Below are 13,266 nucleotides of genomic sequence, written 5' to 3'. Positions count from 1 at the left end.
GCAAGCTGAAGGGTGAATTGAGAGCTGATTTTACATATGAACCTATGAGAAATAATGTGAGACTGAAAACTATATACCGAGAAGGACTCTCTTCTTTGGCTCTCTGTCTTTGCACAAAACAAGGGGAAGCTTACTGGTTTTCTTTTTGCAAAGACATGAATACCTGACACACAAAATTTTGCATGGGCCATGATGGCAATCATTTACATGAGGAGATTTTGAAAACGTTGGTAGCACTTCCTTAAATCTGAAAGTCACCGAGACAGTTCTAGCAAAAAAGAGGTATCACATATGCCAGAAATACATAGAAGTTCGAAGTCTACAGTGCCAAATGCTGTTCCAGAAACCATAAACAAAGAATTCTGTAATGCCATTTCCACAGAGCTAATTTCTAGGCTCTTGTTTCATTTGTGAAGTAACGATACAAGAGCAGAGTTTGGGCACAACTGACAAAACTTGAGTGACAGCAGAAAAGGCAAGTTCTAATAGTGCTCTAATTTACATTTTGCTGGGTTTCATTGCGTTTCAATGATCTATAGGAAACCAAAACATGCACTGCAAAGAAAAGAAAAAATAAAAAATGGGGGTACTGAGCAGAAAAGGGGATAGCGGTGGGTCACGGCCAAGAAGAAACATGGGAAAAGATTAAAAGGAAAGCCTTCACAGAGCAGAAATCATGAGTCAGAAATCTGAATTGAGCCTTTTATGTTTTGTATCTAGTAAACATATTTAGTAGACTTCAGTTGCAGAATTACTGCTAGGCTACACGGACAATAATACAGTGATACACCAGTTAACAGGTTAAGTCTTCACACAAATATGTCTCGCTAAGACCTTCCCAGAAAGCCTTTTCTGACTCCAGCTAGGCACTCCCAACATGGAACTTATGGACAGGATTTCAAAGAAACATTATGAATTGGTAAAGTTTTAGGTAAACTGATAGACAGAGGTAGAAATACTTTATAATATGTTCACTTTGAGCTACTACATTTTTTGTTTTCTTCCGTTCTGATTTTTGCCCCACATTCCCTCAAATGTATTTTTTTTTTCATGAATGAAAAGCAGAACATTAAAGCCAGTTTTCACTGTAGGGCTGTTCTAAAGGACATTTGGAACCAGAAACAATGTTTAGGATTCAAAATTGGAAGCTGAATAGCTAATATTCAGATGATGCATGATATAAATTCCCTTCCTCTTACTTGCAATGTAAAAACAAGAAGTGTCTCGTTGTAGCTACAATCTATGTAACATATCTGAAATTTAAGTTTGTTCAACTTGTACTCACAAGATGCTCATGGTATTCTGTATTACAAATGTCATGAGATCCTCCCCTTGTAATTAGATGAAAATCATACTCTTGACCAGGTAACAACTTCTCTGAGACTTATTCAAAACCAGTAAGAAGCTTTTAGTTAACTAAGTAACTGAAAATACACTGAAGTTATTTAGAATGTCATGTTAGCAGCATGCAAACAAGAAGTCTCATTTTCTTCCCACACATACACCACAGTAAACTTCTTTAACAGTGAAGAATCACCAGTTTTTTTAAATAGGCTTGTTGCTTTAAACTAGAAGTCTCACCATCTGTTCTACACTAATTAAGAATGCAAAAAGAACACATTTCACAGTTACATCAGCACACAGTAAGATTAAATTGTTTAAACGACTAGGTAAAAGCTTCTCATAGTCGTACAATGATATTTCCAGCTGTGTTTCCCATGTTCGTGATATAAATAAGGAAAAATGATACTCTAGGTATCATGAAAGTTTTACAGTTACTAAATAGTTACTTGTATCTGCTATTAGATACAATGATCTGTCAGTTTAGGGCCACAGTGACTCTGAGAAGGTATTTTCAACTCAAACCTGAATTTTAAACATGCTTTTAGATTTATCCAGTTGTTTAGACACCCTGCCTTTTATGGATGCATTCTCGGGCATTCTGATTTTAAGGAATACTATGAACACTGAGGCAATGTTATCAAAGGAAAAACTAGAAAGCATGATTGCTGTATCTAAACCATTCCTTAGAGTTTAAAACTAACTTCACTTCTGCCTCTGAAAGGTCATTTACAATTCTAAAGGACACACTGAAATCTAAAACTATTTATGAGAGGTTTCTAGCTTTGTGTTCAGCATTAACTAGATGGAATAGTTTCCAGTCTTTTAAAATCCTCTAACTTAATTGTGGTTGTGTCAGCTTGTTTCTTCTCTTGAACCCTGACCAAGAACTCACTGCAGAGGTGAAAAGACAGTATAAAGAACAGCTTAAATTTATTTAGATATAAAGAGACTTCTCAAGTGAAAAGAATCTACAAAATAATATGAGTTCCACCTTAGCTGACATGGAAACTGATTATTGGGAACGAACATTTATCAAATTTACTGAGATACTATTTTTATTAATCTGGGAAATTTAACAGGTGCTGAGGAATGCGATAATCATAAAATGAAGTATTTCTGTGAAGAATGAAGTTGAGTGTGGCTGAATCTGGAAAAATCACAAATGTAGAATACGGTGGATAAAATATAAACAGGGAAAAATTTAGGAAGTAACCAAATATAAGCACAGACATAAGTACATGAAAAGCAGCCAGATTGAAACAAAATGGATGGGTTTGCCAAACTGTAAGGTAATAAGGGGACAAACAAAAGAATATTAAAAAGAAGGCACCGTGTCACCCCATTCCTTGCCTTTTATTAAAGATGAGATACCATGAGATTCTGCAACAAAGCATCACTGGATCCTTTAGGCTTACACAGACTGTTATAGATTCAGATAGATATGAGAACAATTACAGTTTCTTTAGGTAGGAAAATTTGTAAGCCATTTCTAAGAAAGTTTATAGGATCATTCAGACTTCGAAGTATAACTCAATCATTAAATGTACAAGGATTGATAACAGACTACATATTCTTTAAGTTACTTCTAAAGTAAACACTACATAAACCAGCATTCAGTGTTAGAGATAGGATACCAGATTTGAATAGTCACATTCCAATTTTGTCCATTTTTTCAGATTTTTTTAAACACACTTCCTATTTTATAACTTGCTTTATATTAAAAAAAAACTCAGAATAAACAATTACACATTATATAAATGAATCCTTGTTTAACTTCATTCCAAACCTGCTGTCACGTTTCCTCATTGTGCCTCAAAATTTATCTATAGTCAAAACTCAAATGCAGTCACAGCATTTTTTTTTAATCAAGCTGCCTCTGTGCACAGCCTTGCTAGGTTGAATGTTTTGGGGTCTCTGTGCACTTTCTTCAAAATTGGAGACAATCCAAGACAAACAATCAAGTCATGCAGGCTTAATAAGTGACTGACCATCAAAACTGAATGATCATAACTAGTCAGTTACTATTAGCTTGCTCCAGTTATGAAGCACGACTTGGCTTAGACATCTTTGAGATTAAAGCATTGGATTTTACACTGAGGGTGAACTAAAACAAGTTATGCTGCTAAAATCGTACCGGGATGACATAAAACCGCTGGACCTGGACAGCCTGGCTTACCGACGGCCCTCTTCTGCCGCCGCACTTGGCTGCGCGGCTCCGCCACGAGCGAAGCATGGGGTGTGAAAATAGCTTTTCTTATTAGCCCACCCACTGTTGGGCTCGGAGGCACATCAGAAACATCCTTCTAAAGCCAGACGTGTAAGCATTTAGGGAAGTTCACTTCGGGAACTGCATTAAACGGAGACGTTCGGAGGGCACCTCACCTACCTCACGGCAGGCGCAGCCATGTCAGAGGGCAGCGCAGGGCACCACACGGGGAACATGGCCCCGGGCAGGGGCGGAATCTGCCTCGACCTTCTCTTCATCACAAGCGCCCCAGAAAAGCCTCAAGCGCGGGGAAAAAAATAAAGGAACAATATGACCTATGATAATTAACTCGCCAAATAGAGCACAGCAAGCAGACAACAGACGCCGAAGGGCCCTAGGCGCCCTCACGGTTCTCACCACAGCTCCTCACCTCGGCTCGGGGTGGGGGGGGCGGCGGCGGCGGCGGCGGCGGGCTACAACGCCCCGCCCCCTTCTGGAAACTTCTCTGCGCCGCCGCCCGCCGCAGGCGGCAGCTCCCCGCAGTCCTGCCAGGCGCTGGCTCCGCCCCCACGCCCTGCCTCGGGCGCCATGTCATGCTGGCGGGGCGGGCGGTGGGAGCGGTGTTGGTGCTGGTAGTACCGACAACGACGATGTCAACGACAACATGTGAGGTGCTGCTCCCAGCCCTCCCCGTGAAACCGTGGACTCGGAGGCCAGGTCGGAGCTCTCCTGTCAGGTTAGTGCGTCTCTCCCTTTTTTCCCTCCAGTGACACAGTTAAACTAAGAGGGATAACCCCTCCCCCACACACACAGTTAAACTAAGAGGGATAAACCCCCCCCCCCACACACAGTTAAACTAAGAGGGATAACCCCCCCCCCCCACACACACACAGTTAAACTAAGAGGGATAACCCCCCCCACACAGACACACACTGCCTTTTTTATATATATGTACACACGCAAACATTTAGAGTGAATACATCTATGGAGAGCTATCATTTTACACTGGTTATTGCTGCCCCTGCTGTCTAGGTTGCTTAATTTTCAGTCGTGTCTCTGTATAATGTGTGTGATAACTGATTTTCTTCTGTTCGTGATAATATATAATGCTTGTGGATGCTGGTGATGCTTAAGTTCCCCTAGAAAACACAGCTGGTTGTGCTTTCATGCAACCCACTCCCAGCCCCTGCTGTGTGCTCAGTCCTTTTCTGTCTTAGGACCTCGCTGGAGCGGTACCTGCTCAGCCCTCTTTGTAGGAAAAAATAGTTTATTGAGTATTTGCGGAATGGGCTAGTTACCGTTTAGCTAGCAATGCTTACCACTCCTCCATTGACCAAAAGGAGGGGGTTTATTTTACTCTTCATCACGATGTGTCAAAGGGTAATTGTTTATCTTATCTGTTGGCAGAACTCTTTTTTTTTTTTCTCCTTAATAAACTGAACAGCGGGGTGCTAATAAAAGAAATTGCTATTACTAAAGCATGTTTCTGTTGTATAGGAAAACAAATTCATGGCTCTGTTTTTATCAGAGCCCAACATCCCTTAAGGGAGTGGAATTGGTTTAAAGTAGCTATTAAAATTATTGCTGGGAAATGAAATTTGATTAAAAAAACAGAAGCCCCATTGCTTCACAAGAGCATTCAAGTCAAATAGTGCAGTTTCAGGATGTTATTTGAGTTCTATGTGTTGTTTTTTTTTTATTGATGACAGCTAATGAAACTTATTACTGATATGAAATGGAAAGCTGTCTAACATTTTATTATTTAATATTTGAACAACAAATGCAGGCCACTACAATGTATCAAGCTTGCTTGCCCCTTTAGTGTATGCTCGTTTTTTCTGTAGCACAAATGGGAATGACCCTCCCACCGAAGTACTACGTTATTTTTATTTATTTATTTAAGAAGTTTCACACTGAGTATTTCTTTTCAAAGTTATGCATCAATCAGGTAGTTCGTGACGCATTATCATAGGTATCACTAGGTACGAGCATGGAAAATGTTGGTATCTCATGCCTGGTTTTAAGATTTGCTTCTGCATAAATGTTTGAAGGAACAAAGCAAAGGGTAATAATGACTGCATCTTTGGTATACTGATTATTTGTGTGCCTAGAAAGGCAGTCTGTGCTAATGAATAACATAGAAAAGGTAAAACAGCTCAGAAGTGTAAAATAGTTTAATGTCTTCTAATGCTCCACCATTACTATTGATGTTCAAATGGTTTTTGGACTTAACTGCTGAATCTTTGTCTCAGTTATTGTCAGCCATAAAGCTCTTTTTTTTTTTTTAACCTATTTTCTTTAGTCCCTGTTGTGCATGTACAGATACAGTCATGCTCATACATATATCCTGTATTAGACAATCAGTATTGCAGCTTTTTGCTCCATAGTTCTAGTCAGGTAAGCAGAACTGTCATTCTGAAATGCTGTAAAAATGGAAGCTTTGTGAAATTTCTTAACAAATGTGATGGCGTGGAATGGAAATATCTGGAACAATACTACTCCTTCTGGTGAACAGAAGTAGGCAAAAAAAGTGTCTTAAGTAGAGAGAGAGGAAAAAAAGGTGGGCCCAGAAATGTCATGTGACACTTGTTGCTCCCTGAAACTGTGTCCTAAAGCCCGTGTGTGAGAGTGTGGTGAATGTGCTAAAGATAAATGCTCCATGACCACGTAATGCTAGAACCACGATAGTGCAGCTTTTTTACGACCGGTGCCAGATCCAGAGTTAGCAGAGGTGATAACAGTGGCTGTAAGGGAACTGAAATATTAAGGCAATCACTACCTATAAATTAAAACTTCTGCTTGCTGGCAGACTGCCAGAGGTAAAGGACTGTGGTAGCCCTTGACCCTCATGAAGGTGATAGTGGTGTACAGTACTAGCAAGTAGTAGCATAAGCTAACCAAATGGTTGGAAGTAAATCCCCTGTATGATTCCTATACTACCAAAACAGGTTCTGCATAGTGTGATATAAACATTTTACTTATTTATTCTGCTTATTAAAGGAAGCTCTTGTCAGAAAGAGAGAGTATAGACAGTATACTCACTTGGAGATAGAAATTATGGGTTCGGATCCCTGCTGTGCCTACCTTAGACCAGGGAATTCAGTGTGGGTTACACAAATCCTAGCTCTTTATTTTTTAACAAAAAATTAAGCCTCAATTTTCTTCTGAAATAAAATGAGAAAAATTGTACAACCTTGGAATTCTAAAAAACAGGGAAACTTTTGTGTCCAGTTTGGTGACTATCTGTAATCAAGTATCAAATGGTTTATAGGATAAATATGTGTGTCTTTTATACAACAAATACTCTATCATAAAATAAGTGACTTAATAAAGGAGTGTTTCAGGTTTTGGGCCCCATATGCCTTTGGGCGTGATTGAAAAAATATACAATTCATGTTAAGCTTAAGATTTCTGTGTCTGCATTGTGTATCTCTGAAATTAAAAAAAAAAAAAAAGCCTTTATAAGATTTGGTAGTCTTCTGAAAACTAAGACTTGCTGATGAATACTATTTATGTATTTATATCTCACTGCAAATCACTTTCAAGGTATCCAGATACACTAAAACAAAAATGTCCTCTTCAATTGATCAGTTAGAGAAACTGAGAGAAATAACTCAAACTGAAGTTCTCTTGTACTTGCTAAGTTTCTCTGTAGGCCATACATACAAGGTTCACTTCATGTTTATAATTCTGTTCTGTATTAATATTAGTTAAAACTGAGAAGAGATGACTTCTAATTGAAATCAATGCAAGTGTGTTGCCGCCTTAGCACATGTTCTAAAATGAAGTTTTAGGTAGAAGGGTGGTACTGACTGTGCCAGTGCATGCAGCAGACTTGATGCTGTGTCTGAGAGCTTATTATGATAGCGTCATCAAATAAGGGCAAACTTCTACTTGCCGATATTCTCCTAAGTTAGAGGGGAGAAGGCAGAAATAGATCAAAATGTATTAAGATAATGTTCACTTCATACTTATCAACAAGTAGATGAGCATTTTCAGACTGATACATGAAAATATTTGTTTAATTGATGTAACTTATATTGAGCAAATAATTTTATATGACAGGAGTCAAATCATGTAATTGCATTTTTCTTCTCCTAGCTGATGACTGGGCCTATATTCTGTCTTGCCTACAAGTTGAACACAAAGGAAAATAATTTCTCATCTTCCACAGCAAATATTTATTAAGAACTTACTTACTGTCTTATTACCTTACCTGATCTAGGCTGTTCAAGACCAATGATTTTCAGTCATTTTTATTTGTAACTGCCTGAGACTCACCTGTTGGCATATTCTGTGGCCTATCCCAGGGCCTCAGCCATCCGGTGTCCAGATAGCTATTCATGCAACAAGCTGTAGTCCCTATTCCCTTGCTTCCTAGCAAAGCTAGCACAGTTTTCTCCTATGCAGCTTAACCCATGCCCTAGGTTTAGCAGGGGACCCCCTACATCCCATCATTCTGTGTTTGACTCCCTAAAGCTTTAGAGCTCTGGGTATTGCCAGGATTTTTTTCTCCTGAGTGCATGCTCTTCACATCAGCACAGACTCCAGGGAGAATTGTTCCTCCCTTTTGCAGCCATCTTCTCACAGTCCAGCTCAGGTTTTCTAGCTGAGCAAGGGGAAGAGGAAAAGGAAACAGCCTGTTCAGTGTTTTTGATACAACTACAGTGGAATATCATTGCTACCCAGCTCAGCTCTTTGCCCAGTGAGTAGGGAGCCTGAGGCTCCGTGTATGCAGAAATGTCTCTGCCTGAGTAGCTTGGTCTCGTCCTTCTGTCCCTAGCAATTCAGAGTAAAAGTTACAGTCTTCGTGTGGATTCCAGAGAAGAAAAAACTTAGGTGGAGAGAGAGTGTATTTGGGGGAAGGGAGAAAGGGAGAAAAAAAGGGGGAGGGAGAGAGAGAGAAAAGAAGGAAACAGAGAGAAAAGCCAGACAGAATTTCCTGGAGCTTGCCTTCCCCTTTTCCCCCTGTATTCCAGACCCCTCCCTCTCTTCCCCCTGCCCCCCCCCCCCCCAAGTTCGAGAATGCTAAGGTAAAATCTTTGTGTTTGTTTTCACCAGGTATTAAAAATGCTGTCTTTCACAGAAATTCCCTTTTTTTATTACTTATTATTTCAATAGACCTACTTAAAAAAGGGTTAAGTAGTGGTAAATACTCAGGCAGTGTCTTTGCTTTTGAAGCAGATTCCAGTCCTTGATACAGAAATTATGTAAGTCCCTGGAAGGTCTTGCCTTTACTGTCAGTGAGCATTTCAGTTGTAGTATTTCATAAGAATAGTGGAAAAACACTAGGAGACAGGAGCGCAAAGTCAAGCAATAGAAAAGGTGCATTCATGGTTCACTGAGAAGTTACCATGCAAATCCTCTTGGGATCTGTAGACGTAACTATGCTGAATTTTCAATTTTTAAAGTTTTTTATGATTCACATTTTCATTTCGGCAGAAACTTTCAGTTCATTTCCCATTGAACTACTATAACATTCACAAACTGTTGTGAAATTCAAGACGTACTCTCTTTGTAGATAGCAAGGGCTTGCCATCTAAAATCATATAAATATGATAGTCTGTATAATATCTTATATGTACCCAGAAATACAGAAGAGTTGCATGAACAGTAAAAAAAATTAATTAGTTCATCTATCCTTGTCTATGTTGTGAGGATAGCCTGTAGCACTGTAATTATCTCATGCATAAAAATCTTGCATTCAGATAATTAAACACTTACTCAACCTTAGTATAATGCATAAGACTATCATGATTAAATTATAGGAATAGATTAAATGTGAAATGCAAACTTTTACAGGAATTGGCTAGCTCTGTACTGGGGCACTGTTTTAGATATCTGAAAGCATAATAAGCCTTTAACTTCTACAGTACAAATGCACGTGCATAATTGCTTGCTGCTGTTGGGTATTTTTGTTGCATAAAGCTAATCATTCTAGAATCCCTATACAATAATGCTCTTTTACAGCTTGAAGAAAGGTCTGAAAAAAACTTTGCATGGTCTTAGTCCTATTTTGAACTTGGTAGGCAGGGTCAAAAATGGACAGCTCCTTTCTAGTATTAATGGGAAAATTAGAAATATACCTCAAGGACTCTGTTTGCATGGTCTTTGCTTGAGCCTGATTTTTCCACAAAAAATACCACATTTTTTTTTTCTATTTTGTGCTGTTAAATTGTCCTCTCTCTCAGGACAGCCACTGCTGATTAAGCCTAGAATATTTCTTTACGTTAGGCTCAGTGAAGACAAATGTATATGAGTGTTTTTTGCTAATTAATTTGCTTGTTAGTGGTACTGGAGGTATTCAGGAACCAACTGTAAGTGTAATATGAAGTGGTTTTTTTCTTATTAGGAAGGAATAATGTGTTGAATAATGGAAGTACAGCAAACAGTTCTAGCTTAGGCCCAGTAACTGTACTACTTCTTAGGCTGATAATACTTTTGTCTGCTGTACTTTCATGTTATTTAGTAGAGATACTCGTATTGCTCAGTTTCGAATACACTAGTTGAATGAGCATGAAAAGCCATAGTATTTCATTTAGCAGTTTATTAAGAAGCAGGTTTTGTATTATATACATGCTGTACGTAAATATACTGATATTAAAGAAAACACACAAAGGAGGAAATATGCTGGAGGAATAATGGATGCAGGGAAGCTGATGTGACAGAGCGGGAATAGAGACTCACTGCAGAAATCATGACAAGATATTTTGTTAGTCTTGGTATTTTGTAATGTGATGTATACAAGGATTCCTTCTTGTACCGTTTTGTTGCTTTTTGTCCTTGCAATATTGAACTAATTAATATGGTAAAGAGAAGCCAGAGAATGGAGGGGAAAAGCTTCCTAGGCAAGACGTCCAATATGAGGTGAGCAATATCTACCCTGTGAGGTAAGACAAATGCCTCTACAGTGGTGCAGAGGGAAAAAGTTGTTCGTTGTTACTTCGTATATGTTCCCGATGTTTATGACTGAGTGTGTGTAAATGAACATGAACCTCTCCATTCATTTGGGAAGCTGCAGGAAGCACTTTTCCTTGTAATTATATATGTGATACAGACTTGCTGAATATCTTTCTGGTATGTTTTAGGGGCATCTTTTGTGCCGGTTGGAGAAAGGGAAGGGTAGAGGCAACACCTGTTTGTTTTCTGGTTTCTCATCACACTTCTGAGATTTTCTGTCTAGTGTTGTAGTTTCCTTTGTATGATCTTCAGACCACTGCAGAGTAAAACCAGTTTCTTCTTTATCTGATTGCTTTGTCATAAGCTTAAATGCTAGTGCTATATCCTTTTTCCTAATACATTTCATTCTTATTTTGTACTCGGTTGACAACAATTTCTGCAGTTTCTTTCTTTTTTTGCAATTTTTTTAATAAAGGGCAGCTTATCATAGCTAGTCATCTTCAGTTTCTTCAGAAGCCTTTCTTCTTTGGTTTCCACTTCCTTTTAATTTTTTCTTTTCCTTTACAACCTTAGCATCATTACAGATTACATCTGTTCTTCCCATTTACAGAGAACAAAGAAAATGTAATTTTGTCCAAATGACTCTATTGTCAAGTTAAGGAAAACCAAGTCTTTTATTCTATAGCTAAATGCATTGTAGGTGTGAATGTACCACTGAGGAGAGGAAAAGTAGCTGAGTTGTGTGTAGTAAGCTTGGTAGGTTAAGAATAGCTTTACTTGCACTTGTTCTTTTTTCTAGAACAAAGTGAAACAAACAAGGAACTGTTTAATCAAAAATTCTGTGTAGCACAATACAGAAAGCATCCATTATTAATCTGTATAATGATTAGATTGTTCAACATCAGATTCTGTTGAACAAGCTTGTATTCCTGCTGAAATTTAATTTTTCTACAACTCCTAGTTAGTCCCTGTATCTGAGATGCTAACATGCCAGTGAAAATTGAGTGGTCTGAGGTGGAAAAGACTTATTACAATATGATACCTGCTCCATTTCCCTGTCTTTGCGAGGCTGTTTGCTCCAGTATATTCCCCTGTGCGCTGTTCAGCCCAGTCATAAATGGCTCAGAGTATTGAGCTCGTTTCTTGACGTGTCAGCCAAACCTTTAGAGCAGAGGCTGTAATAAGGGGATGCATCTGCTGAGGTATCTGTAACCTTTGTTGAAGGGCCTCAGAAGACTTAATTTCTACTGAATAGAAGCATGTATTTCATTTTAATGTCTGATCTAAAGAACATCACTTCTAACTACACGTAAAATTACTTGTCATCTGCATCATTCTAGCTTTCACTAAGTTCAGCGTAAGCCCTATTTTCAGGATTTAAGTGAGCCAAAGTAATGCATAGGACCTTTCTTTGACTCCTTAATTGGAATGAGTTTCACCTTCAAAGCATATAATATGTTTAGCATTAGATATGGGCTGAATCTTGGTGAAAAAATTTGAAATCGGAAGCATAGGACAGAACGCCATAGAATTAACAAGAGCCTTTCCTTTGAATTCATTGTGCTTTGGATCAGGTTGCTTCCTTATGTATTACAATGTGTGAAGTACTGGAAACTAACTTGCTCACAATATGTTGTATATGTTTGTCCCTTGAAACTTCCAACTGTTTGAAAACAAACTCTCGTTTTGACTATATCCAGAGCACACTTTAATTACAAACAGTACTAGAAACATGATTTGCATTTAAATATGAAATGGGCTTCAAATACAGCTTCCCTAATGATTGCTAGGACGGTTGGTGGTGGTACTATAAATTGAATTAGACAATGTTAAGGGAAAAAGGTGGAAAATAGCCATGCTGTCTATTATTTGTTAGCTGTATAGGTATGTCCGTTTATATTTATTTGGTGGGTTGTTGTATGTACACTCAAATACTATATAAAACTAAAATGTGTGTCTTTATATTATTTATAAAGTATGGGTGATCTTTTACAATAAAAACATAATGGACGTGCCCCTTTACAACATCTGCACTTACAGATGGGTATCAGTTTTCCAAAATTCAGGAAGTTTCTTCACTGCTTCTTTTGCTATCAGCCAAAATAGCTGGTGGAGTATGCGTTGAACTAAATTGTGTTTCAAAAACACCAAGAAGCGGCAGAAGTTTTTAGCTTCTGATTGTAGAAAATGTTAGCTGAATAGTGATTTTAATTAAAGAGTATCTACAGAAACAGAATTTTTCATTGGTCTTAATGTTAAATGTCATATTCTTAGGTTCTAAGTGTATTTTTGTTTGGATTTCTGATGCCATTTAGGTTTTACATGATAATACTTTATTAGCAAATATAGTAAAGTTCTCTAAAACTTATGGATAATCACAACTTTTCTGTAGATTTCCTGATTCAAAATTTAATGTTCACATGGTGGCTTAGATAAAGTGTCATGATGGACTGCACAAATTTATACCTCTAGAAGAGGAAAGTATTTTATTACATTCTAAGGGCTTAGGGCTTAATTTGATCTTTCTTTTCTTTTCTTTTCTTTTTTTTTTTTTTAACAATAGTTTCAACAAATTTCTGTTGTGTTACCATGAACCCAGTGCTTTGAAATAAGACATTTTTTGGAACGATATCAATGTCAAGAGTCAATACAAGTTGAGAGTGGACGTTATTCAGAAATTAGGTAGTTTCAGTAGTAATCATAGCAAACAAGAAGACCTGAAAGTAAAGAGGATACCATGATATATGTGATCATGTAAGAAATGCATGTATGGGTGTTCATCAAAATAGTAATGATGGACTGCAAAAACACGCAAG

Source organism: Dromaius novaehollandiae, chromosome 4 (assembly GCF_036370855.1).
Source record: "Dromaius novaehollandiae isolate bDroNov1 chromosome 4, bDroNov1.hap1, whole genome shotgun sequence".
Lineage (NCBI taxonomy): Eukaryota > Metazoa > Chordata > Aves > Casuariiformes > Dromaiidae > Dromaius > Dromaius novaehollandiae.
Note: the sequence above shows the minus strand (reverse complement) of the source record.